The 26,034-nt window shown below is 41.8% G+C and overlaps 1 protein-coding gene across 2 annotated transcripts in view; it reads left to right on the top strand.

The window, feature by feature from the left end:
- NPR3 (natriuretic peptide receptor 3) overlaps positions 1-26,034 on the top strand; it is a 78,005-nt gene that overhangs the window by 36,555 nt on the left and 15,416 nt on the right. The gene's annotated exons all lie outside the window — the stretch shown is intronic.

The following is a 26,034-nucleotide window of genomic DNA, read 5'->3' as shown; positions in this document are numbered from 1 at the left end:
TCTGTATTCCACTATATTCTTTTTAAGTAACAATTAGCACTGTTTATGGTATTTGTTAAGTACTTACTGACAAGCAGAATGCTAAGCACTGGGATAGATACAAGCTAATCAGGTCAGACACAGTCCAAGTCTGAATCCCCATTTTCCGGATAATAATAATGTTGGTATTTGTTAAACGCTTACTATGAGCAGAGCACTGTTCTAAGCGCTGAGGTAGATACAGGGTAATCAGGTTGTCCCGCATGAGGCTCACAGTTAATGCCCATTTTATAGATGAGGTAACTGAGGCACAGAGAAGTGAAGTGACTTGCCCACAGTCACACAGCTGACAAGTGGCAGAGCTGGGATTCGAACCCATGACCTCTGACTCCCAAGCCCGGGCTCTTTCCTCAGAGCCATGCTGTGATAAGGTAACTGAGGCTCAGAGAAGTGAATTGACATGGCTAAGGTCTCACAGCAGACAAGTGGCAGAGCCAGGATTAGAACCCAGGTCCTTCTGACTCCCAGACTCATGCTCTATCCAGTAGGCCACACTGCTTCTCTGTATATTGCATTCCAGGTGCAGGTGCATTATGATTTCATATAATGACAAAACGGTACCTTCTGTGTAGATTTTTAGTCCCTTTCTGATGTTGCCCAACACTGAGTCAGTATTTTTGCCTGCTGCTGAATATCAGGCAGAGATTTCTTTTCAGTCTGTGACCGATTAACCCTAAACCCATCATCATGTAGTTGTATTTTAGATTATTTTCCCCAGGTGCATTGCAGGCACTTGCTCACATTAAAACTCATCTGCTATTTTTCAGCCCACTCAGTTCTTGAGGTCTTTCTGGAGTAAGATCTGGAAGAGATTATCAATCTTTTGAGATTTTTACTGCACTCTCTCTTCCTGAAAATTTATGAAGGTGCTAAACAAAATGAGTCCTAGCTCATGTCCATGGGGGGGCCAAACTACTTACACTTCTCCATGCTGAAAAGTGGCTGTTTGTTTCTACTCTCTGTTTTTCTACCTTCTAGCCACTTTTCTATCCCTTCTAGAATATTCCCTCCAATCATATGATTACTCAGGTTTTTTAAGAATTTTATAAGGGAATATTGTCAGAGGCTTTTGAAAATCCTGGGATTTTATGCCTACTCCTTGCCATAATAATAATAATAATAATAATAATCGTGGTATTTGTTAAAGTACTTACTATGGTCCAGACACTATACAAAGCACTGGGGTAGATACAAGATAATCTGGTTGGACATAGCCCATGTCCTGTATGGGGCTCACAATCTTAATCCCCATTTTCCAGATGAGGTGATTGAGGCACAGAGAAGTGAAGTGACCTGTCCAAGGTCACCCAAAAGACACGTGCCAGAGCTGGGATTATTATCCAGTTCCTTCTGATTCCCAGTCTGCGATCTATCTACGAAGTTGCACTGCCTTCAATCCACATGAATGTTTTGCCCCAGAATGCCAATAATTTATTGAGGCACTGCGATGTTCACTAAGTTTTGCCCCACAGTTAGAAGGGAGAGAGGCACTCATAAGTGCCCCTCCCTGAGCAAGTTTAATTAAGCAACTACTAAATACCTTATGAGGCATAAACTTAGATCCCAGCCAAACCAGCCAATCAGAGGGAAGGATTGGGATGGAGGAAGTGGGTTCAGGTAACTGGGGAAAAAGACTGTCAGCCATTTTGGAGAGGGAGGGGTTTTTTTATGGTATTTGTTAAGTGCTTACTATGTTCTAGGCATGGTTCTAAGTGCTGGGGTAGATTCAAGGTAATCAGGTTGGACACCTTCCATGTCCTACATGTGTTTCACAGTTTTCACCCCTTTTTACAGATGGGGTATCTGAGGCACAAAGAAGTTAAGTAACTTGCCCACGGTCACTCAGCAGACAAGTGGTGGAGCCAGGATAAGAACCCACATCCTTCTGACTTCCAGGCTCATGCTATTTGAGGTTGAGGTCGTGCTCCTGGAAGGTTAGGATACCTGAAACGTTTAAAGGTCCAGAAATTAGGACTCCAATGGAGCAAGGTTCTTGCCCCTAAGTGGAAGAAATGGCAGAGAAACCCTGGCCTCCCAGGTTGAGAGGATGAAACTGGAATTTCAGATGCATTAAGAGAAGAAGGGAAAGGACCAGAGGAAAGTGAGTTGAAGGATGCCTAAACAAGTAGAGAGGGTCCTGGGTGGGAAAAAGTGATAAAGATAGGGAAAGGTGGTTTGCATCAGAATTCGGTTTGTGTTTTATCTAATTAATGTGCTAAGAATACTTGCAAGAGGTATATTAAAAACATGCCGAGATTTCGGATGCTGGTGTTTGCCTGCTGTACATGCTGGAGGAGAAGCTCCAGATGCTGAGGAGATGTGTGGATTTGGGAAGCAAAGGGAGGGGTGGGAGTTCTTTCTCTTTGATTTTCTTGGAGCCATCCCTGGGATGGGGGAATGGTAAGCTAGACACCATCTGATCTCCTTGATTTTGGAGAAATTCCTACTGGTCCTAGGAAGGGAAGAACTGGGGGCTTCATTACCCTTCAGAGGCTAACGGGGTTCGGGGAACTCCTAAAGTGACTACATATGATATTTTGGCTGAGATTTAGGACTGACTACCCTCAGAAACATCACAAGCACAATTTTCCTTAGAGAAACCCTGTTGCCTGTCCCACAACATATTGGGAGAAATGACTGATTCTACCCAACTGTCAGGTAAAGAAGTGAGACGTTCTGGTCCATAATTCCCAGAATTACCACAAACTTTTCTTTTAATGGTGTTATACTGGCTCTATGCCAGTGCTTCAGTAGAGTGGCTATTTGTAATGATAGGTTCATCATTTCACCAGGATTTCCTCAACTTCTCCTCCACATCTTCCAGAGGTCTTGGGCAGATTCCATCTGGTCCCATTAATATTTTTATTTGGTCTAAAACATCCTTGGGTCTCCACAGTGTGAGTCACTGAGTCTGACCTGTCTGCTACCAAAAACAATTTGGGCCAGGATAAGAACCCACATCCTTCTGACTTCCAGGCTCATGCTATTTGAGGTTGAGGTCGTGCTCCTGGAAGGTTAGGATACCTGAAACGTTTAAAGGTCCAGAAATTAGGACTCCAATGGAGCAAGGTTCTTGCCCCTAAGTGGAAGAAATGGCAGAGAAACCCTGGCCTCCCAGGTTGAGAGGATGAAACTGGAATTTCAGATGCATTAAGAGAAGAAGGGAAAGGACCAGAGGAAAGTGAGTTGAAGGATGCCTAAACAAGTAGAGAGGGTCCTGGGTGGGAAAAAGTGATAAAGATAGGGAAAGGTGGTTTGCATCAGAATTCGGTTTGTGTTTTATCTAATTAATGTGCTAAGAATACTTGCAAGAGGTATATTAAAAACATGCCGAGATTTCGGATGCTGGTGTTTGCCTGCTGTACATGCTGGAGGAGAAGCTCCAGATGCTGAGGAGATGTGTGGATTTGGGAAGCAAAGGGAGGGGTGGGAGTTCTTTCTCTTTGATTTTCTTGGAGCCATCCCTGGGATGGGGGAATGGTAAGCTAGACACCATCTGATCTCCTTGATTTTGGAGAAATTCCTACTGGTCCTAGGAAGGGAAGAACTGGGGGCTTCATTACCCTTCAGAGGCTAACGGGGTTCGGGGAACTCCTAAAGTGACTACATATGATATTTTGGCTGAGATTTAGGACTGACTACCCTCAGAAACATCACAAGCACAATTTTCCTTAGAGAAACCCTGTTGCCTGTCCCACAACATATTGGGAGAAATGACTGATTCTACCCAACTGTCAGGTAAAGAAGTGAGACGTTCTGGTCCATAATTCCCAGAATTACCACAAACTTTTCTTTTAATGGTGTTATACTGGCTCTATGCCAGTGCTTCAGTAGAGTGGCTATTTGTAATGATAGGTTCATCATTTCACCAGGATTTCCTCAACTTCTCCTCCACATCTTCCAGAGGTCTTGGGCAGATTCCATCTGGTCCCATTAATATTTTTATTTGGTCTAAAACATCCTTGGGTCTCCACAGTGTGAGTCACTGAGTCTGACCTGTCTGCTACCAAAAACAATTTGGGCAAGGGAATCACTTTAATGTCTCCAGCACAGACAGAATGAGAGAATTAGATTGTAATCTCTTTTTTACAGTATTTGTTAAGTGCTTAATATGTGCCAGCTACTGTACTAAACAGTGGAGTAGATAAGAGCTAATCAGGGTGGTAACAGTTCATGACCCACAGGGCTCACAGTCTTCATCCCTACTGTACGTCCTTGTGGTCAGGGAATGTCACTGCTTATTGTTGTATTGTACTTTTCCAAGCATTTAGTACAGTTCTCTGCACACAGTAAGCGCCTAATAAATTCGATTGAATGAATGAATGAATGAATGAATGAATGAATGAATTGTACAGATGAGGGAACTGATGCACAGAGAAGTGAAGTGATTTGCCCAAAGTCACTCAACTGCCAGAGCAGGGATTATTACTCAGATCCTTCTGGCTTCCAGGCCTGGGCTCTATCCACTAGGCCATGCTGCTTCCCAGCCCACTATGGTTTAACCTCTATAGTTCTCTCTCTCAAATGCGTAGTATGTTCAGTTCTGCCATAAGGTGTGTTTTGATTATGTGCTTTGGAGGCTCAGTGGAAAGAGCACGGGCTTGGGAGTTAGAGGTCATGGGTTCGAATCCCTTCTCTGCCACTTGTCAGCCTTGTGACTGTGGACAAGTCACTTAACTTCTCTGTGCCTCAGTTACCTCATCTGTAAAACTGGGATTAAGATTGTGAGCCTCACGTGGGACAACCTGATTACCCTGTATCTACCCCAGCACTTAGAACAGTGCTCTGCACATAATAAGTGCTTAACAAATACCAACATTATTATTATTATTATTATTATTAATGCTGTTAGGGGGTTAAAGATGCTATTCTAACAGAACAGTTCAATTACACATCAGTTAAGGCGTGCAAACTATGACACTATTCTGTGTAGCCATGCTGGAAAATGCAGCCAAAGATCTGGATGCAGGTGTTAGAATTCACTTCTGCACCTCTGGGAAACACCTCCATCCCAACAGACTTCAAACATCATTCCCAGTCCTTGAGGCAGACTTTCACAAATTGCTGAATTCAAACATTCAAGAGGTCTGGAGGAACACACCCAAGAAGATAGGCAAATGATTGCAAACCAATTCATTGCAGCAGCCAGATGCTAAGAGTTGACCATAAATATAAAGAAAAATGCAGCAATGCCAATCAGCCTGAATCAGGAAAGCCCTACATGCAACCAAACATTTGTATTGGAACAAGAGCAGAAAGAGTCACAGAATTCTAATACCTAAGGGAGAAAACTGAATCAAGAAAGCCTGAACATTTAGGGGGAGTCTGTCAAACTGAGTGTGGTGACAACAAGGAATCAAATTTCAGATCAAACTGAAATTCTAAAGAGCTGTAGAGCAGTCCTAACCTCTTTATTTATGGCTGTGGACCCTGGATTTCCCCAAATTCACCCATACCTGACTCCCCGGGCAGTTCCGTCAGTGTCATTTAAAGTCTATATTCAACATCAAATGGCAAGATAGAATCACAAACAATGAAGTTTTGGAGGTAATTCAGTCTCCTGGCATAAAAGTTATTTTTACTTTTTTAAATGGTATTTGTTAAGCACTTACTATATGCGAGGTATTGTACTAAGCTCAGGGGAAGATACAAGCTAATCAGGTTAGACACTATCCATGTCCCATGTGGGACTCACAGTCTAAATCACCATTTTACAGATCAGGTAACTGAGGCCAGAGAAGTTAAGTGAGTCATCCAAGGTCACACAGCAGACAAATGGCAAAGCCAGGATTAGAATCCAGATCTTCTAACTCTTAGGCCCGTGATCTTTCCACTAGTCACATTGCCTCTCACTTGAACAGAACTATGTTGGTTGGGTCACGTGAAGAGAATGAATGGCCGCAGGAGACCAGAACAATGCTTCTATGGAAAGATGAAAAAGGGAAGCCGAAAGCAAGAAAGACAGAGGGAAATGTTGAAAATACACAGTAAAATAAAGCCCTCAGACAATGCCGCGTCTCTGCATGTCATTCATTCAATCGTGTTTATTGAGTCCTTACTGTGTGCAGAGCACTGAACTAAGTGCTTGGAAAGTACAATGTGGCAACAGAGACAATCCCTACCCAGCAACGGGCTCACAGTTGCAAGGATAGACCAGCATGGTGCATGGCTACCAAGAAACCAGTGGTTCTTTTTGACCAAAGGTTTCTTGAGGAAAGAGAAAGAAGGTAGCAAAAACAAGTACCAGGAACTGCAAACATCAAACAATAATAATAATAATAATTTTGGTATTTGTTAAGTGCTTACTATGTGCCAGGCACTATACTAAGTATGGGTGTGGATACAAGCAAATGGGGGGCACAGTCCCTGTCCCAAAGGGGGTTCACAGTCTCAATTCCCATTTTACAGATGAGGAAACTGAGGCACAGAGAAGTAAAGTGACTTGTCAAAGGTCACGCAGGAAGCAAGTGGAAGAGCAGGATTAGAACCCATGACCTTCTCACTCCCAGGCCCATGCTCTATCCAGTATGCCATGCTTCTTCCCCATGGGACAGTCTTTTTGAACACAAAATGTGGCCAGGATTGTGGAACCCGCATTGACCTTTTCAATCACATACACATTCATACGTGAATTTCATCATCAGTGGGGGCTTTTTTGAATACAAAGGACAACTAATATATACTTAAATAAATAAAAATATAAATATCCACATGCAACTATATGTTTTATATGTGTGGGTATACACTATATGTGGATACAACTATATGTTTCTATATTATAGTATGACCTACCCTTAATGTTATTTAATTTCAAATATGACCTCTTCCTTGAATGCATAGTGCTCTTTACACCGCAGGTTCGCCGATACATATGATTAATCGATCTTCTTGGCTATTCCCTTTTTATCCCTAAGTACGCCTGTTATCATAAATCTTCAAGGGACCCTGCTGATTTCTTAACTAGCTTTTGAAATCTTTGAAGAGCTTTGGTTAATTTTGACATCCCTTGCCAGGTGCTTTTTAAACTCTTTTTGTTCACACTATCCTGTCATTCTTCATGGACTTTCCTGTTCACCTCATTTAGGAGTGTTTTAGACTGTAAGCTTATTATGGGCAAGTAACATGTCTGCTATGTCTGTTGTCTCCCAAGTGCTTATACTGCATATACTGAGCACTCAGTAAATATCATTGATTTATTGATTTGAAAAATGACCTCTTTCTCTTTCACTTGCTGGCTAGCCATGCATGGTTTTGGTTTGTCAGCTGCTGTTGTTTTTAATTTGGTGGCATCCATTTCACCTGGTTCTGCAAGATGGTGTTTTAACACCCTGTAGCAGAAATCAGAAACTTATGTCTTGAGAGCAACATATGGCTCTTCACAGAATCAAATGTGATCTTTGAGACTAGGTGCCTTACCGGCCAGAATTGTCACCGTGAGACTATACTAAGTGCTAGGGAGAGTACAATGAAACAGAGTTGATAGATATGTTCCCTGCCCACAGTGAGTTTACAGTTTACAGGGGGAAATCTTCTAGTAAGTTCTTTTTTAGCTACTCCTTTCAGCTTCTTCATAACAGAGATATTCATTTCATCATAGTGTCCTATCCTAAAATGAAATACCATTATGCTGGTATTTTGGGGCCTTCTCCTCCCAAGAAAGAATGTTACAATTTGCTGAAATTGAGGTCACTATTGAATAGTGACTCTCTTACATTTATCTCCTGGACCAGATTTTGCCCACAGTCTAGAATTAAATTATCTTTCATTTTTGGTTCTACAGCTTGCTGTCCCAGAAAAGTAATCTGTCCTCTCCAAAAACTTCATATCAGTTCCAGATGGATTTAACAAAACTGTGCGAAGATAAATGACACTTCCCGCTATTACTACCTGTCAGTTGTTTTCTTTCCCTCTTCATCCTGGTCAAGTGGATGTAGGACCCACCTAATCTGACACTTTCGTTTGGACTTTTTTTAAATGGTATTAGTTAAGTGCTTACTATGTGCCAGGCACTGTACTAAACACTAGATAGATACAAGTTAATCAGGTTGGACACAGTCCATGTCCCACATGGGGCTCACAGTCTTAATCTTCACTTTACAGGTGAGTTAGCCAAGGAACAGAGAAGTTAAATGACTTGACCAAGTTCAAAGATTTGTGAAGTGGTCGAGTTACGATCAGAACCCAGGTCCTCTGACTCTTTCTGAAAGAGATTCCAATGTTCTCTTTTTACTGCTGAGATTTTTCTATTACTACTGTTTGTGCTGCTCATCATATACTCTGTCCCCCACCCGATACCCTGCTTTGTTATCTGTATGAATCCTGTAGAACATAATGCAGCAGTTCTGAAATCTGCTGATTATCTCCTCACCACCAAATCTCAACAGATATCCTTAATGGCAAGGTGCTCATTAACTGCCAAACATACACTTCCCATTTTATATTTTGAGCTCTTAGCATTAGCAGAGAAGCATTTGCATATTTTGGCTTTGACTTTTTTGTTTTGTTTTGCTTGTTTCCACATCTGCCTGATTGGATGAGCAGTCTAATCAGCCCTTCTCCTCCTTCTCTATCCTTCTTTTCTTCTCTTTCTCTTTCTCCTTCTCCTTCTCCTCCTTAAATGCCCTGTTTGATCTCTAGAAACTCCCCTAGCATTCCCCAACCTTCAGGCATATGAGAATAATCTAAGTCAGCATGTGATAACATCAGGGACTCTGTCTGGACTTTTATCCTACATCTACTATTCTCCCTATAGGACTTTTAAACCACTCCAAGAGTAGAGAACTTGCTTTTTGGGCTTTTTCAGTATCAGCTCCATGAATGCTGTTGTTCTTTAGTCAAATGTGGCACTCTATTGATGTTGCTAAACCTGTGTTAGTGTGCTCAACAGCTACTCATTGGTAATCAATTAATGGTATTTATTGAGTGCTTACTCTGTGCAGAGCACTGTCCTAATCACTTGAGAGAGTTCAGTACAACAGATGACATTACAGCTGTGTCCAGATGCTAGTCATTTTTAGTGGCATGACAAAAGATCACAGATGGACTAATGATCCTTCAACTGATCTGAACATTAGAACTCTCAAAGATTTATCTCTCCTCCAATCCTAATTCCTAACACCAGTGACCATCTAGGAGGATAGGCTTTTCCATTACAGGGGTCAGCATATGGACCCCTTCCCTTTCCAATTAATATTTCTAATGCTACCTCTATCCCTAATCTTAACTTTCCTACTTTTCTAAGATTGATGTTATCAACTTTCCAGGGATGTATTTCTTACTGGACAATTAGATGCATATGCTAATTATTGGCCAGTTGGCAATCATTAAATGGGAAAATATTTGAAGTTCTTTGCGAGTAAAAGTCCTTCCTTCGACCACAAACAGCACAGAAGCAAATTTCAGAATATCACTTTGGGTACCTCAGCAGTGCACAGTAGCACTAATAAATCACATTTTAAAGCAGACCTCCTCATCTTGAGAAAGCATGTTTTACCCCTGAAGGCTTACATTCCATTCACTGTGGATGGATTACCTTTATGAATTTCTAAGTAGCTGAAGCTGCAGTAGAGTATTTTCGGATTAGATTTAATCATTTGTGAATTTATTGAAGTGAAATGGCTCCATTTTTTTAAGAACATCTGAAGCGTTTGTAGTTGTAGCCCAAATTAGAATTATAGGATTTGAAGGGATTGTGAGGCAATATCCAAGCAGGACTATAGCTAAATCATCCAACACATTAGGTGGCTGCCCTGTTCTTACAGTAATACTCAAAAGAAAGAGATTAAAATCTCCCCTTAGTCATTTTCATTCTGGCACCAAGCTTTCTCTTCAAAAATACTTTCTTTATATCCAACTCACATTTCTCCTCAGGCTAAATTATCCCAGTTCCCTGAGAACTCATGGGCCTCATTTTCTAACTCCTTCCTTGCTTTTATAGCTCTTTTCTGGTCTCCTCCCCACTCCCTTCAAACCAAGTGTAACCTTGCAGTTCCATGTACTTGGCATCCCAGGCTCCTGCATCCTAAATAATAGCATTATCGAGAAACGTATTGAGCTTGGCTTGTGTTTTGAGGGTGTTGTCAGGCTAAGGAAGCAGCATGGCTCAGTGGAAAGAGGCCGGGCTTGGGAGTCAGAGATCATGGGTTCGAATCCAGGCTCTGCCATTTGTCAGCTGTGTGACTGTGGGCAAGTCACTTAACTTCTCTGTGCCTCAGTTCCCTCATCTGTAAAATAGGGATTAACCGTGACCCTCACGTGGGACAACCTGATGACCCTGTATCTACTCCAGTGCTTAGAACAGTGCTCTGCACATAGTAAGCGCTTAACAAATACCAACATTATTATTAAAGAAGCATGGCCTGACCATACAGGAACTTTCAATCTAAAGTGACCTAAAACAAAAGTTGTTGTGTCATCTGCAAAAACATGTAGTTAAGAAGAGTCAATCATTCAATTCAGCCAAAAGTATTTATTGAGTGCTATTGTATGCAGAGCACTGTACTAGGTGCTTAAACTATGCAGAGCACGGTGCAAGGCATCTTCTAGGATACTAATACTATACAACTGAAATAAAAGACCTGAAGTAAAAGGTAAAAGGAGATTATGCACACAGAGAAACTTATAGCTAATATTTTACACTTCTGAGTAGATTAGGTTAGAGTCAGTGATGTAAACAGTAATTCCTCCCCATTTGACTGTGAGCCCTATGTGGGAAAGAAACTGGTTCCTATAATAATAATGATATTTTTTAAGTGCTTACTATTTGCCAAGCACTGTTCTAAGCACTGGGGGAGATACAAAGTAGTCAGGTTGTCCCATGTGGGGCTCACAGTCTTAATTCCCATTTTACAGATGAGGTAACTGAGGTACAGAGAAGTTAAGTGACTTACCCAAAGTCACACAGCTGATAAGTGGCAGAGCTGGCATTAGAACCCACGACCCCCAATCCCTGCTCTTTCCACTAAGCCACGTTTTCTATCTGATTATACTGCTAACCCAGCACTTAATACAGTGCTTGGCCAATAATAAATGCTCAACAAACACCACAAATATTATTGTTATTACCATCATCACTGGTATGGGCCATATATCAGAAAGCACTTTAGGTGAGATTTCGATTTTGAAGAAGCCAAGTTTAACCAAAGGGAAGTAATATGTTTCATGCAAGTGAAGCAATCTAAGTGATAAAGGAAGGAATGTAGACACTATTAGTGAGAACACAGACCTGCCTACATGAAGAAGAGTGGAAGAGTTGAGGCCCCTGAGTTAGGAAAGGTCAGCACATTGAAAAATGAGAAACCCCAAATGAGAAATGTGCTCTGGATCTGGAGGGGCATCAGCAGCAGGTTCTGTGGAGAGGAGGGACAGGAACAAAATGGCACTTGATGGGGAAAATTTCTAGGAACTTGTATTTAAAGGTGGGTTTTAGGCTCAAGGGTGGTACTGGGTGGACCAGCCAAGGGGAGGGAAGCAGTGAGGGGGGGCAGAGCTGTCAAATTCAGGGCAGAGAGTAATGAGAGACTCCGGGCAGTGTTTCAGAGGTAATAGTGACAAGGAGGATGGGAGGTGGATTGGATGTGAGGAAGGAAAGGTCAGAGTGGAATATAATAATACTCTAAGGTTTTGAGTAGCCCAGAGGATGACAGAATGGGGGAGTAGTCGTATATGATGAGGAAAGTCTCTTCAGCTGACACCTATTCAAATCCTCAGATTCACTGTGACCCTATAGACTTTATGACTTGCATATGTCAGACTTTCTTCACTTTGTTGTCAGTGGTTTTCTTTTCTTTTAACATTATCTGGTATTTTTTTTTTCATACACCAATTTGTTAAGATCAATTTGGACCCTAATCCCATTCTCAAGGATGTTAGCCACTCTCAGGCATTGATGAGCCTGCTGTCTTGTGGAATCACTATTTTAGCAAGTTTTTGATGAAAAAAGATTGTATATTTTCCAGTTCAGGTCCCATGGGCTTTCAACTGTAACCTGGGATCTTCAATTAGCACTCTTGAATGTGAATCTTTCAACCGGTTGGGCATCTGAAAGGAGAGGCGTGTAGACCTCACTCATCCTGTTGGTTAATTTTATTATGCTGGATAGATCATAAAGCTTTTCCAGAGGGCTCCTCAGCACCGTCATTGTCAGCATTTATGGAGCCCTTACCTGGGGTAGAGCAAAGTACCCGGTACTTGGGAGCATATAATAAAAGTTGAAGTTGTAGTCCATGCCCTTGAGGAGTTTATGATCTAATGGGAAAGGCCAGAACTGACTTTCAGGTATGAAATAAGGTTAGATTGTCCCAAAAATGTGTTCAATTAGTTATGATAAATATGTTCTCCCAGCAAATTGTCAATTGATTATTTATTCTAGGAATAGAAATTGGACTATGTGAAAAATCAATCAATCAGTATTATTTACTGACCACCTTCTGTGGGCAGAGCACCCAACTAAGAGCGTGGAAGAGTACAATAGAAGCATAACTACCCATTCCTTGCCATTAAGAAGATTACAGTATAAGGAAAAACTTTGTCTCTTTGCCTTTTTAATATTTGTCTCATTTTAATCTCTGCTTCGGCTATTCAGAAGATTTCTGGAGCAAAACACTTACCTCTGAGTTCAACTGAAATAATGGCCCTTTAGGAATTGATAGTTTTATGGTGTGAAAGCTGATGAAGAGGCAATTCTAAAAAGCCAGTAAGAGCTGGCCTTGGTTAGGCAAGAAAAGCAGATGGCTTCAGCTAATGCTAGTAGGAGGCTGATGGTTTACTTGTTTCTTTGATCACGTAGTTGTTGCTGTTATGGAATGATCAGGGGAGATACGTGGTTGGACCTTGGGGTGTAAGGAGTTTTAAGGACTTTAGGGAGCTACTGCATCCTTAGCAAGAGGAAAAATTGCTTAGTTATCTTAGTAATCAAGCACTTATTGCATGCCCAGCAGTGTGCTAAGCATAGTCTCTGTCCCGTTCCCAAACGGAGCTCTCACTCTAGGTAGGCCGGGTGAGACACATAGAATGATGAGTGAGGTATAAACAACAATAAATTACAAAATTCAACATAGTAATAGCAATGTTATTTGGGCCCTCACCACGCTAGGCTACAGTTCTTGGTTACAAACCACCATGGCATTTCCAGCATGACCCCGGTTCAGAAGGCTTCCACACTGCACTGGACAGAGGGAGGCAGAGAAGTCAGTCAGGATAGCAGGTGGTGCCCGCAAGACCTCAGCTTGTGGTATTAAGTGCTTACTATGTGCCGGGCACTGTACTAAGTGCTGGTGTATATACAAGGTAATTAGGTTGGACACAGTCCCTGTTTCACATGGGGCACACAGTCTTAATCCCCATTTTACAGATGAGGTAACTGAGGCACAGAGAAGCAAAGTGACTTGCCCAAGGGTCACACAGCAGACAAGTGATGAAGCCCAGATTAGAACCCAGGTCCTTCTGAGTCCCAGGGTTGTTCACTATCCTCTAGGCCATGCTGCTTCCCTAACTGCCAGTGGGAAGGGGAGTCCATGCCAGATGACTCTGGTTTGGATCAGTCACCTCTCTTCCATGGGAGGCCCCCCTTATTCTCAGAAATTTCATTTGTCTTCAATTACAGTGAGCTCTGAATTGAAAGTGAAAGCTTCAGTCCATTTAACTTGAAGGTTTTATGTTGCTTATAACTGAAAAAAAATGGATGAGAGTTTTTTTCCCCAAGAAGGGTGATCCCACTGATTAATGAAGCCTTTCTGGAAATTTCTCAGCCATATCCCTAGCTGGGCATGATTTCTGTCAAGGTCTTGGACTCAGGAAAAGCACATAATATCCAAATTAACTGTATTATCTATACCACACTCATTGTGGGCAAGGAATATGTCTACCAACTCTTTGGTGTACTGTACTCTCCCAAGTGCTTAGTTCAGTCCTCGGCACAAAGAAAGCACGCAGTAATACCATTGATTGATTGATTATTCAGTTATCATTTTTAACCCATTTAAAGTATTGGGAAATGATATAATTTTCAAAAACCCTAAGGGTGGCTTAACCATGTAGGATCCTAGTTAAGAAGAGTTACATTGCAGTTTTCAATGTTATTCATTATATTTACCTGTTTAATTGCCTCCACTCTAACTGCTCTCTCCCTCCCCATTTTTAAAGGAGAAAATAAAATATCATTTTTGCAAGCAATGATAGCGATTTGGGCTGGGGGAGGTCAGAATGCAAAAAAGCTGCAAGTGCAAACTTGTCCTGTAGAATAGGGATGTCTTTTTTGAAATGAGTATGCTTTAAAAGAGGAAAAGAAGGGAGGGGTGGCATAATTTATTGAGTGACTATTGTATACAACATTTTGGAGAAGACAGTAGAAATTAGAGTCACAATCTCTCCACCTTTATCTTCCCTCCCCCTTCCTTTCCTCCTCTTTTTTCTCCCCTTCTTTCTTCCTTTTTTAAATTGCTAGACTAATTTCCCCATGTAATAGCCCCTCCCCTGGTTTGGGGTTGCAAATATTAATCCCAAATTGGGGCAAATATGTTAATGAATGTGATCATTAAGAGGTATACTTACTATGGCAACACCTCTTCTGTGTGGTTTATATTTTATTTCGAGATTCAGAGGAAAAAACCTGCTTTAAGAACTAGGGTCCTGTTCTAGGTGGGAAGGAGATAGGGAACACAACCTGAGTGAGAGAACCTGATGGTGCAATGGAATTCACTGCCCCAGGGGCACAAAAGGGGGAGGAGGGGTGGAGAGGGAGGAGAAGGAAGAAGAAAAGGAAGAGGAGGAGAAGGAGGAGGAGGAGGAGGAATGGGTGGCTCACTTGTCCTAAATGTGGTCACGACAACATGCACATAGTAAGAAGTACAATAACTAATTAATAGGTGAATTGCTTCAATAAGCACGATGTGGAAAGCCAGTAGAAAGCCTTGAAGTCAATGGTCAGGAAGTTTTGCTTGAAGCAGGAGAAATAGCACCATCCTAAATATCCAACTTCTGAAATGATTTAGATGTAGAAGGAGTCTGTTTCACACTATGATGCCCTTCTTAAGATTAAAAGCCCAATCTACTTCTGTCTTAAAAATTCCTGGGGCTTCTTTGTGCCTGCAGTTAGGGATTACTTTTAACTTTTGGACTGTTATGTTTTTCTGGATGGCTGAGTGAATGTGGAGATTTTTAGTGATTGGAGACAAATATTTCTAAAGCCATTTCGATTATGGATGCATAATTTTGATTTCACATCTGTATGAGTATAAGAATACATGTAGAGCTATTCCTGGGTCTGATTAACGATAATTCTGCCCTGAACTCTGTGTCCAAAAATGGCAAAAGAAATTTGGAGAAATGGTGGATAGTCCCCCTTGACATTTGCTGTATTGGTTAGGAACCAGTGCATTTTCTCGCATCCCTAAATTTTCCTTTTAGTAACCTATTGTGGACTTCTAGTTTGTGAAGTCATCCAAACCCTGTCTGAATCCACTGGTATTTTCAAGCTGAGTAACTTCCTGAGACAGTAAATCCTATTGGAACAGAGTGGACTAAGAGGAAAGAGCACAGGTGTGGAAGTCAGAGGACCTGGGTTCTAATCCCGGTTCTGCCACTTGCCTGCTGGGACGTGGGCAAGTCGCTTAATAATAATAATAATGATGATGACATTTGTTAAGAGCTTTCTATGTGCAAAGCACTGTTCTAAGTGCTGGGGAGGATACGAGGTGATCAGGTTGTCTCACATGGGGCTCACAGTCTTTATGCCCATTTTCAGATGAGGTAACCGAGGCACAGAGAAGTTAACATCTCTATGCCTCAGTTCCCTCATCCATAAAATGGAGATTCGATATCTGTTCTCCCTTCCCATTAAAATGTGAGTTCCATGTGGGGCAGAGACTATGTCTGATCTGATTAACTTGTAAACTTGTATCTACCCCACAGTTTAGAAAAGTGCTTGACACATAGTTAGTGCTTAACATATACCACAATTATTATTATTGTTATTAATACTATTATTTCAAGCTAGTGTATATACTATTTGTCTGTCTAACCAAACATTTAAAGCTGGAAACTCCCATTATTCTCTGTCCCTTTAGATTTCAGCCAGCATGAAATAAAGTAAAGGGGAAGGAAAATAATAATAATAATAATAATAATGCTGGTATTTGTTAAGCGCTTACTATGTGCCGAGCACTGTTCTAAGCGCTGGGGTAGACACAGGGGAATCAGGTTGTCCCATGTGGGGCTCACAGTCTTAATCCCCATTTTACAGATGAGGGAACTGAGGCACCGAGAAGTTAAGTGACTTGCCCAAAGTCACACAGCAGACAAGTGGCTGAGCCAGGATTCGAACCCATGAACTCTGACTCCAAAGCCCGTGCTCTTTCCACTGAGCCACGCTGCTTCTTGTCTTCAGCTTGGTGTCTAAGAGCCCCATAGTGACTCCACATTTCTCCCAGAAAGCCCCACCCTCATCTGCAATCGTTTTGGTAGTGGATCCATAGAGTTTTCTTGGTAAAAATACGGAAGTGGCTTACCATTGCCTTCTTCTTCCGTGCAATAAACTTGAGTCTCCTCCCTTAACTTTCTCCCATGCCACTGCTGCCCAGCACAGGTGAGTTTTGACTTGTAGCTGATGGTCTTCCACTCACTAGCCACTGGCTAAGATAGGAATGGCATGGGTAGTCCTCTTTTTGACTCTCCCTCCCATAGCTGAGACTGGTAGAGTACTAGAAACTCTCCAGGTGTGACCCTCAGAGGGGCCAAATGCCCTTACTCTTTGCTCAATACAGGCCTGTGCCAATACCGGCCAGTGCAAAGAGTTTTCCAGAGTACCAAGGAAGATAATTTCACGGATTTGGGTCTTGATAATAATAATAATAATAATACAATTGTTACGTGTTTGCTATGTGCCAAGGATTGTACTAAATGCTGGGGAAGATAAAAGAAAATCAGGTCCCACAGGAGGCTCACAATCTAAGTAAGAGGGACATCAGGCATTGAATCCCTATTTTGAAGATGAGGAAACTGAGGCACAGAGAAGTTAGGTCACTTGCCCAAAGTTATACATCAGTTAAGTGGCAGAGTTGGGATGAGAACCCAGGTCCTCTGACTCCCAGGCCATGCTCTTTCCACTAGGCCATACTGCTTCCTAAGTTGAGAAAGCCTTGTTTCTTTCTGATTCTGTTTTGGAGGCCAATTGAGGCCCATGTATATTATTGTTCACCTAATTAATGGCTACTCCTCTCAGGAAGTCCCTGCTCTAGGGCTGTTCCTTCCAGATTGTCATCTTTATCCAGTGGAAAGTGATTGAATTAGAGGAGAGCAGCTAGCCCCAAGTGGTATCTCACCTACTTTTCCCCTCCCTCCCACTTTAGATACTAAGTAGTCCTTAAATCAGAATCAGTTCTGGAGCAAGCTCCAGTGACTTAGAAAATTTCCAATGGCTTCAGTGTTTTTAAATGAAAACTTGAAGTTCAAAACTCTTTTTCTTTGGTACCTGGTGAGTAATAAATCAGAATTGTTTTTAAGCATCTATAATGGGCAGAGCATTGAGCTGAGCACCTGTTACTCAGAAAGCACTATTCTAAACCTATGGGAACATAAAATAGAATTCAGAGACACAGTCCCCACCCTCGGGGAACAATCTCAAGACTTTGGGACACATGTTTTCCTAGCATCCCTGTGAGTTAGGGAAGGGGTAGGAATGATCTTGGCTGAAAAGGCAGGTAATAATAATAATAATAATAATAATGTTGGTATTTGTTAAGCACTTACTATGTGCAGAGCACTGTTCTAAGCACTGGGGTAGATACAGGGTCATCAGGTTGTCCCACTTGAGGCTCACAGTCTTCATCCCCATTTTCCAGATGAGGGAACTGAGGCACCGAGAAGTGAAGTGACTTGCCCACAGTCACACAGCTGACAAGTGGCAGAGCCGGGATTCGAACCTGTGACCTCTGACTCCCAAGCCCGAGACTAAATCAAGATGACTGATAAGCTAAATCAGGAGTCAATCAATGAATTAATGGTATTTATTGAGCACTTACTGTGTTCAGAGCACTGAACTAAGTGCTTGGGAGACTAAAATACAACAAAGTTTATAGGTACATTCCCTGCCCACAAGGAGCTTACAGTTTAGAGGGGACTAGTCTAGTTTAATCTAGTCCAGTCATGTCCAAAGAGGAGCTGGTCCCCTCTAATATCTAGATTCCACTGTACCAGACTTTATTCATGGTCAGTAGGCTCAAGATCACAAATGTCCTTTTCATTTACCCTAGAGAGCTATGATTCTATTCCCAAATGATCTTAATTCCTGGAGGAGGATGTAGGTTGTTTTTAGGACTGGCTTCAGCTCCCAGTGGCCTTGGAGGAAGTTGAAAATGGGATTTTGACACTCTTTCCGGTTTGGAGGTTTTGGCCCTGAACATCCCAAGAGTCTCTGCTATCTTTCTTCCTGTCATTTTGCTTTTGGTTATGTTGAATCTCCGTCTCTCTTCCCACTTTGCTCCCTCCTCTTTCTCTCTGCCTTGCCCATCTAATGTTTTCAAAATAGGTTGTCTCAGGTTTGTCTCTGATAATTCATCAGTCTTTGAGGACTGGCAACAGTAACACTTGACTGTTGGACAGGCTACTACTGAGAAAAATGGATATTTTTCCTTGGCTAGTGGATGACTTTCTGTTTGTGAGCTCCCACAATAAATTGTAAATTAGCTGAGAGCAGAGGCCTATATTTTAATTTTATTGCCTGTCCCAAAGTATTACTTCAGTGCTCTACTCACAATGGGAGCTCCATTGATTGATTGATATGCGTGTGGAGGATAGTTTCCCTTCATTTGCTCTTCCAACCAATAACCCCAAACCAGAGGGCTTTGGAACTCCTGCTCCTTTCTCTTCACACAGTCAGAATTCTGAGTGAGTCCTTAGTTTTCTCCATCCTTTCCACCTGCAAATAGAAGTCTCTTGTGGTTTAACTCTAACCAGATTCCAGACATAGGTCCTGGTCCCTCGATTACCATAGAGATTACCAGAGCTGCTGAGAAGTAGTGTGGTTTAGTGGAAAGAATGCAGATGTAGGAGTCAGAGACCCCGGGTTCTAATCCTGACACTGCTTCTTAGCTGCAGTGTAACCTCGGACAAATCACGTCTTGTGTCTCAGTTACCTCTTCTGTAAAATAGGGATTCAATTCCTATTTGCCCTCCTATTTCAACCATGGGACTTATCTTGTATCTACCCCAGGGCTTAGTACAGTGCTTGGCTCATAGTAAACACTTAATATCACAATCATAATTAGTAGTATTAATTATTATTATTTTCATCATTATGAGTTATTATTATTCTTCTCCCATGCACAGCTAGTTGTGTGACTCTGAGGGGTGAACAAAAAGTTTCAGTCTTGCTTAGAGTTTCATCTTCCTTCAGATGATAGTTGAAATATTATCTTTCCATTGCCTTAAAAGCCAAACTGCAGGCTGAGGTAAAATTATTCATAGTGTGTGGCGGTCATATGATAAAAATAATGATTCTATTCATTAGGTTTTTACTGTGTTCCAAGCACTGAGGTAGATGAGAGCTAATCATATCAGACACAATAGCTATCTCAAATGGGGTTCACAATCTAAGTGGTAGAGAGATATAGCTTATTCCCATTTTACACATGAGGAATCTGAGGTTCAGAGAGATTAAATGACTGGCCACAAGACCACACAATAGGCATTAGCAGAGCTGGGGCTAAAATCCCTGTCTCCTGACTTCCAGTTCCATGCTTTTACTCTAGGCCAAGCTGCATCTAGCCTGGATAATCAGATCTCTACAGCCACAACAAAGTGGGCAAATGAGGCAATCAATTATCTGGGCAATTTTTTTATCCTTCTTACTCCCAAATCCCCAAATGAAAATGCTTATCCAGATCATTCATTAGAAAAATCAGTTCACTTTGGGAGTAAATCTCCTAGATAGTGCAATAATACAGCAACTAAGCATAGCTCTGAGTGACTAGAACTATCAATTCCAACTCTTTCCCCATTTTTGCATGATTGGTGGCAAGTCATCTGACCTTTTACTACCCTCATTTGTCAAAGGGGGATAATGATAAAGGCCTTAGGCCTAACTTTCCAAAAGGCTGCAACATGTTTTTCTCCCTCTGAGTCCTTTAGTTCCACTGAGCCTGGCCTGTGAAAGGTATTCAGTGCTTAGTGATCTAGTGGTCAGCATGGGTCTGGAGTCAGAAGATCTGTGTTCTAGCCCCAGCTATGCCCCAGCCTACAGTGTGATCTTGAGAAAGTCACTTAACCTCTCTGTGCCCATTTCCTCATTTGTAAAATGGGGATTTTGATCCCTACCTCTCCCTATCTCATAGGAATGTGAAGAAGATGAAACGAGATGATATATCAATCAGTCTTATTTATTGAGTGCTTACTGTGTGCAGAGTACCTGGGAGAGTACAGTACAACAATGAAACAGGCACCTTCACTGCCCACAGTGAGCTTATAGTCTAGAGGGGGAGACAGACATTACTATGAATAAACTATGGTTACATACAATAGTGCTGTGAGGATTTATGTGAAAACCCTTTAGAAAAATAAAAGCGCTCTTCATACTTAAGGTGTTATTAACAGAAACAAACTTCTTCTGGGGTTTGGGAGGGGCCTTGATTTATGGAAAAGTGAAAGCATTATTATATGAAATGATTTAATACTAATATTTGTTAGAAGCAAACAAAGGAGCAAGAGACTATCCCTTTGAATACCACTTTTCTTCCGGCAACCTCACGGAGCCCTTCTCCCCTGGGGAATTGCTAGCAAAACATTCTCCTGGGGTGATGGGGAGAAATCCTTTCCTCTCTCCACATCCTACTAGATCTTCTTCAAGCTTCTAGCTGCTTGTAGTCAAAAGGAGTGGGGAGGGGAAGCAGCATGGCCTAGTGGCAAGAACACAGGCCTAGTAGTCAGAGGGCTCTGCCACTTATCTGCTGGGTAACCTTGGGAAAGTCACTTAGCTTCTCTATGCCTTGGTTACCTCATATGTAAATTGGGGATTACGAGTGTGAGCCCCATATGGGACATGGACTGTGTCCAACCTGCAACCTGATTAGCTTTTTCTACCCCAGCGCTTAGTACAGTACCAGGCATATAATAAGCACTTAAAAAAAAATCTGGCCTTATTACATCTCAACTCAGCCTGCTTCAGAGCATTCATGCCTAGGGCAGCATAACAAGGACACAGGGGAAGCATAGCTCTTCTGGCTTCATGGAAGAAGGGGGATAATGAGCAGAAATTCCAACTTTTCATTGTGAATGTGGAGTCGACAAGGGGGCAGTGACTTAAGTGGAGATGGGTTCCAAAGGGGACAGGTGACAAATAGCTAAAATCAGTCAGAAGGTATCATTTTGCATTTTGGGGGCTCTGATTGGAAACTTTCAAGTCTTCTTGGAGACCTGGGTTGGGCAAGGCTGGAGATCCAACTTAAAAATCACTTCCATCACCTCCATGGCATGGGCAGCTATGGTAACGAGTAGAGACCTGCTCAGGTTTTATACTTATATTAGGCAGCAAGAATAACATTTTTCAAATACTAATCTGATCCCAACATTCTCTTGATCAAAAACCATCAGCATTCCCCATTTACACACATATTAAACTTACTCTTTTGATTATGAACATCAAAGCCCTCCACCATTTGGCCTTGTGACCTTGGGCAAGTCACTTAACCTCTCTGAGCCTCAGTTTCCTTCTCTCTAAAATGGAGATAATAATACTTGCTTCTCATGACGTAGTGGATAGAGCATGGGCCTGAGAGTCAGAAGGTCAAGAGTTCTAATACTGGCTCCACCACTTGTCTGCTCTTTGACCTTGGGCAAGTCACTTCACGTCTCTGTGCCTCAGTTACCTCATCTATAAAATGGAGATCAAAACTGTGAGCCCCATGAAGGAAAGAAATTGTTTTCAAACTGATTTGTTTGTATTCACCCCAGCTCTTAGTACAGTGCCTGGCACATAGTAAGTATTTAACAAATATCATAATAATATTATTTCAGGGATATTATAAAATGATACGACTGATGTGAAAGTGTTTTGGAAGATATAAACAGTCTTCAAAGTGAGGTTTTTTAATTATCATTGTTATTTTCATTATCATTATTTTTCTGTTGCTTTGTTCATCCTATTGTTCTCCAAACCTCACTCTCTCACCTTTGAGCTGCGTTGCTCACCTCTGTTTGCTTTACCTAATGGAGTTGCCTTTAAAGATTTACTAAAAGCCTTCATTCAGCCAGTCATCAATAAATCAATGGCATTATTCCCTGAGTGCTTGAAGAGCACTATAGCAAGCACTTGGGAGAGTCCAGTACGATAGATATGATCCCTGTCCCCAAGACGCTTGCCCCCCACTTCATTTATCTCACTGCTTATGTGCACCTCTGGACACTTGTATAGGCATTTCTGTCACTGATTCTCTGAAATAATCAGGCCTCTGTATTGGTCTATTTCCCTCATTAGATTCTGGTTGCATTTCCTCTTCCCCCCATCCCTAGTCAAATGCTTCACACAGATACTGCTGTTGATGACATTGCTTTCAACCCCTTGCTATTCAGAAAACACATTTCATATTTAAGAGTGACCTAACAATCTGCTGACTGCCCCAGACCCACATAAAATAGGATATGTTAACATTCTCGGTAATGGATATGACTGGCAGGAAGTATTAGTGCTCCAGGGAACTGGGCTGAGCAACAACTCAATGTCAAATAATGAAATATATGTTCTTCCAGTTAGCTACTCACTAGATAGCTACCACTGAGGGTAGAAAATTATGGAATGGGATTAATCTATGGGGGATTTAAATTGGTGATGAAAATCCCCACTATTTGTCACTACCAAATGAAGTAACATAATGTTGGTATTTGTTAAGCGCTTACTATGTGCCAAGCACTGTTCTAAGCACTGGTGTAGACATAGGGGAATCAGGTTGTCCCACGTGGGGCTCACAGTTTTAATCCCCATTACAGATGAGGGAACTGAGGCACAGAGAAGTTAAGTGACTTGCCCACAGTCACACAGCCGACAAGTGGCAGAGCTGGGATTCGAACTCATGAGCCCTGACTCCAAAGTCCGTGCTCTTTCCACTGAGCCACACTGCTTCGGTTTCTCTCTTTCCATTCCTACCCCCATTCTTTTCAATTTGGAAGGTTGCTGTTTTTGGTGGGCCTAATCTTGCTTCTACATTTCTAAGTGGTGTCTCTTATTTAGTGTTCCCATCAGTGACATTTGTTGTAGATTGCAAACTCCTAGAGGACAGGAACTCTCTGTGTTGAACTTGCTTTTTTCAGCATTCAGCACAGGCTTTGGGACATATGCTGACTGACTAAACCCTCTTTCATGATGATGCTATAATAATAATAATAATGATAATTATGGTATTTGTTAAGCTCTTACTATGTGCCAAGCACTGTTCTAAATGCTGGGGTAGATACAAGGTAATCAGTTTGTCCCAAGTGGGACTCGCACTCTTAATCCCCATTTTACAGATGAGGAAACTGACACAGAGCAGTTAAGTGGCTTGCCCAAGGTCACACAGCAGACAAGTTGCAGAGGTGGGATTACAACCCACATCCTCTGAATCCCAAGCCTGTGCCCTTTCCACTAAGTCACACTGCTTCTCAAAAAGCCATGCTGCTCTCAAAACCCTCTGACTGGAGGGACTGCTATACTCTGGAATGGGTTATTAGGTTGTGAAATCTTCTTCTCAAGCCCCTTTTAAAAAATGGACCAGACAAATCAGCCAGACTGTTCAGCTATAGCTCTGTCTAGAGCAGTAGGGTGGATTCAATGACCTCAAGGTTCCTTCTAGCCCTAGAACTTTGAAAGTTTCACAGACAACCTGACACCCATTTTCTTCATCATTTTTATTTTATACTTCCAATTTCCAGTAACTGTAAATGTGTCAGAAGGCATCCCTTCCTCTAATAGCAACAGATGTGTGAGAATTTGCTGCTTGTGAAAAAGGATGCCTCTTAGCACTAGAGTTAAACAAATGGCTTGAGGTCCTATGAGGTAGGTGAAATGAAAAAACTCCCCCACAGGCCTGCTGACGCATCCCAGCACAGAGTTACCCTCAGCTCAGTCCATCCTTTCCAAGGTTGGGGACTTTCACCTGTTTTGTTAAGAAATAAGTTGAACTGCCTGTTCTGTTGGCATGTAAGATAGAATTTGAATGCAGAACTAGTGTGAAAGAATTCCAAACTTATTCCCCGCCACTGTCGGCTTTTTTCCATGTGAGAACAACTAAACCAGTTCCAAATGCTTAATCTGAATATTCTGCAGTCAAGTCTACAGTGCCTTTAACCCTGAAGGGTCCTGTGGCGTTCCTGTGGACCATAGATTGGATTCAGAACTTGATCTCAAAGAGGAATAACTTTTTTCTTCCATAAGCAGAGGTTTCACACTTTGTTCCCCAGTTCCTTATTAGAGTTATTAAAGTAAGGACCACGCCAATTCATGCTCAGCCCCTTGTGGGGCTACTAATGTGTCTACTACCTGTATTGTACTGCCCTCTCCCTAATGCTTAATATAGGGTTCTGTGTTCAATAAATACCATTGATTGATTGGCACATGCATTGATTTCTGAGAGGGACAGCTACCATCTCCCCTACCTTCTCTAAAACAGAGGGGTCACATTTGCATTGAGTGTGAAGTGGAATTTGCTTTACCAGCCTTTTGCTTTTTATCAATCAATCAGTGACATTTATTGAGCTCATATGGTGCACAGAGCCCTGTTCTAGGTGTCTGGGAGAGGACGGTACAAAAGAATAGGTATTTTAGATCTGGTCTTTGAAGTCAAAATTTTAATTAGTTAACACCTCTATGAGAAACAGCTCTGAAGGAAGGAAGAAAAATCAGTCCACGCTAGTGAAAAGACCTACTGGAAAAGGTAAAAAATTAGTGGAATTCAAACAGGCAATTATAAAGTTAGGGGGAAAACCTTCATTCTGAACATATAATGGAGGAAAGAATAGCTTAAAAGATGTGTTAGGTAAAGAAGACAATTAACCATACCATTCAATTTTAGGGGATGAGTCAGATTATGGATGGGTTTAATAATTATTAATAATAGTCCAGATCACTTTGAAGTAAAAAAAAAAACAAAAAGCCATTTGCAGTAGAGGGTAAGATGGAAGACTGTTTAGTTTAACCTTTCTACAGGTTGCCTAACACATTCTTTCATTCTCCTTAAACCCACCAAAATCTAAAAATAGGCCTATTCATCAAGATATTAAGACAGAAAGACATCAGGAAGGATGTGCTGGGTTGGGGATTATTATCCCCAGAAGAGAAGCAGCGTGGCGCAGTGGAAAGAGCACGGGCTTTGGAGTCAGGGCTCATGAGTTCGAATCCCAGCTCTGCCACTTGTCAGCTGTGTGACTGTGGGCAAGTCACTTAACTTCTCTGTGCCTCAGTTCCCTCATCTGTAAAATGGGGATTAAGACTGTGAGCCCCACGTGGGACAACCTGATTCCCCTGTGTTTACCCCAGCGCTTAGAACAGTGCTCTGCACATAGTAAGCGCTTAACAAATACCAACATTACCAACATTAACATTAAGAGCTCGCATTCAGATTATTAACTGAGCTAATAGTTGCAGCATTATTCAAAAAAAATCTTTTATGAATTTTGATCAAATGAGTTGGAGGCCGGCTTCATGGCCCATCTAGCTGGATTTCTCCTAGGTTTTTGTAGACTCTCCGGATAGTTTTAGAAAAAATATACAAGTTTCCTGGAACTGTGACTGACGCATCAGCCTTCTAGCATTGATCTCCATCTCTGGCCACGTTAAGTGCTTGGATTCCCATGCCTTGACTGAAGCTTGCTTAGAACATGCTCAGTTTAGGTACTACAGGATTTTGAGAGTTATGGAATGGATGCCTCCAGCATCTTGGGAATTTTAACCCCCTTATGTCTTCTTTACTTCTAGTCTTAAGGTTGCTGAGGGAAGGGAAAGCTACACATGCTAGCAAAGGTGTCCTGGTTTTC

This window comes from Ornithorhynchus anatinus, chromosome 3 (genome assembly GCF_004115215.2).
Source record: "Ornithorhynchus anatinus isolate Pmale09 chromosome 3, mOrnAna1.pri.v4, whole genome shotgun sequence".
In the NCBI taxonomy this organism is placed as follows: Eukaryota; Metazoa; Chordata; class Mammalia; order Monotremata; family Ornithorhynchidae; genus Ornithorhynchus; species Ornithorhynchus anatinus.
The sequence above is the reverse complement of the archived record's forward strand: the minus strand, read 5'-3'. Positions and strand labels throughout refer to the sequence as shown.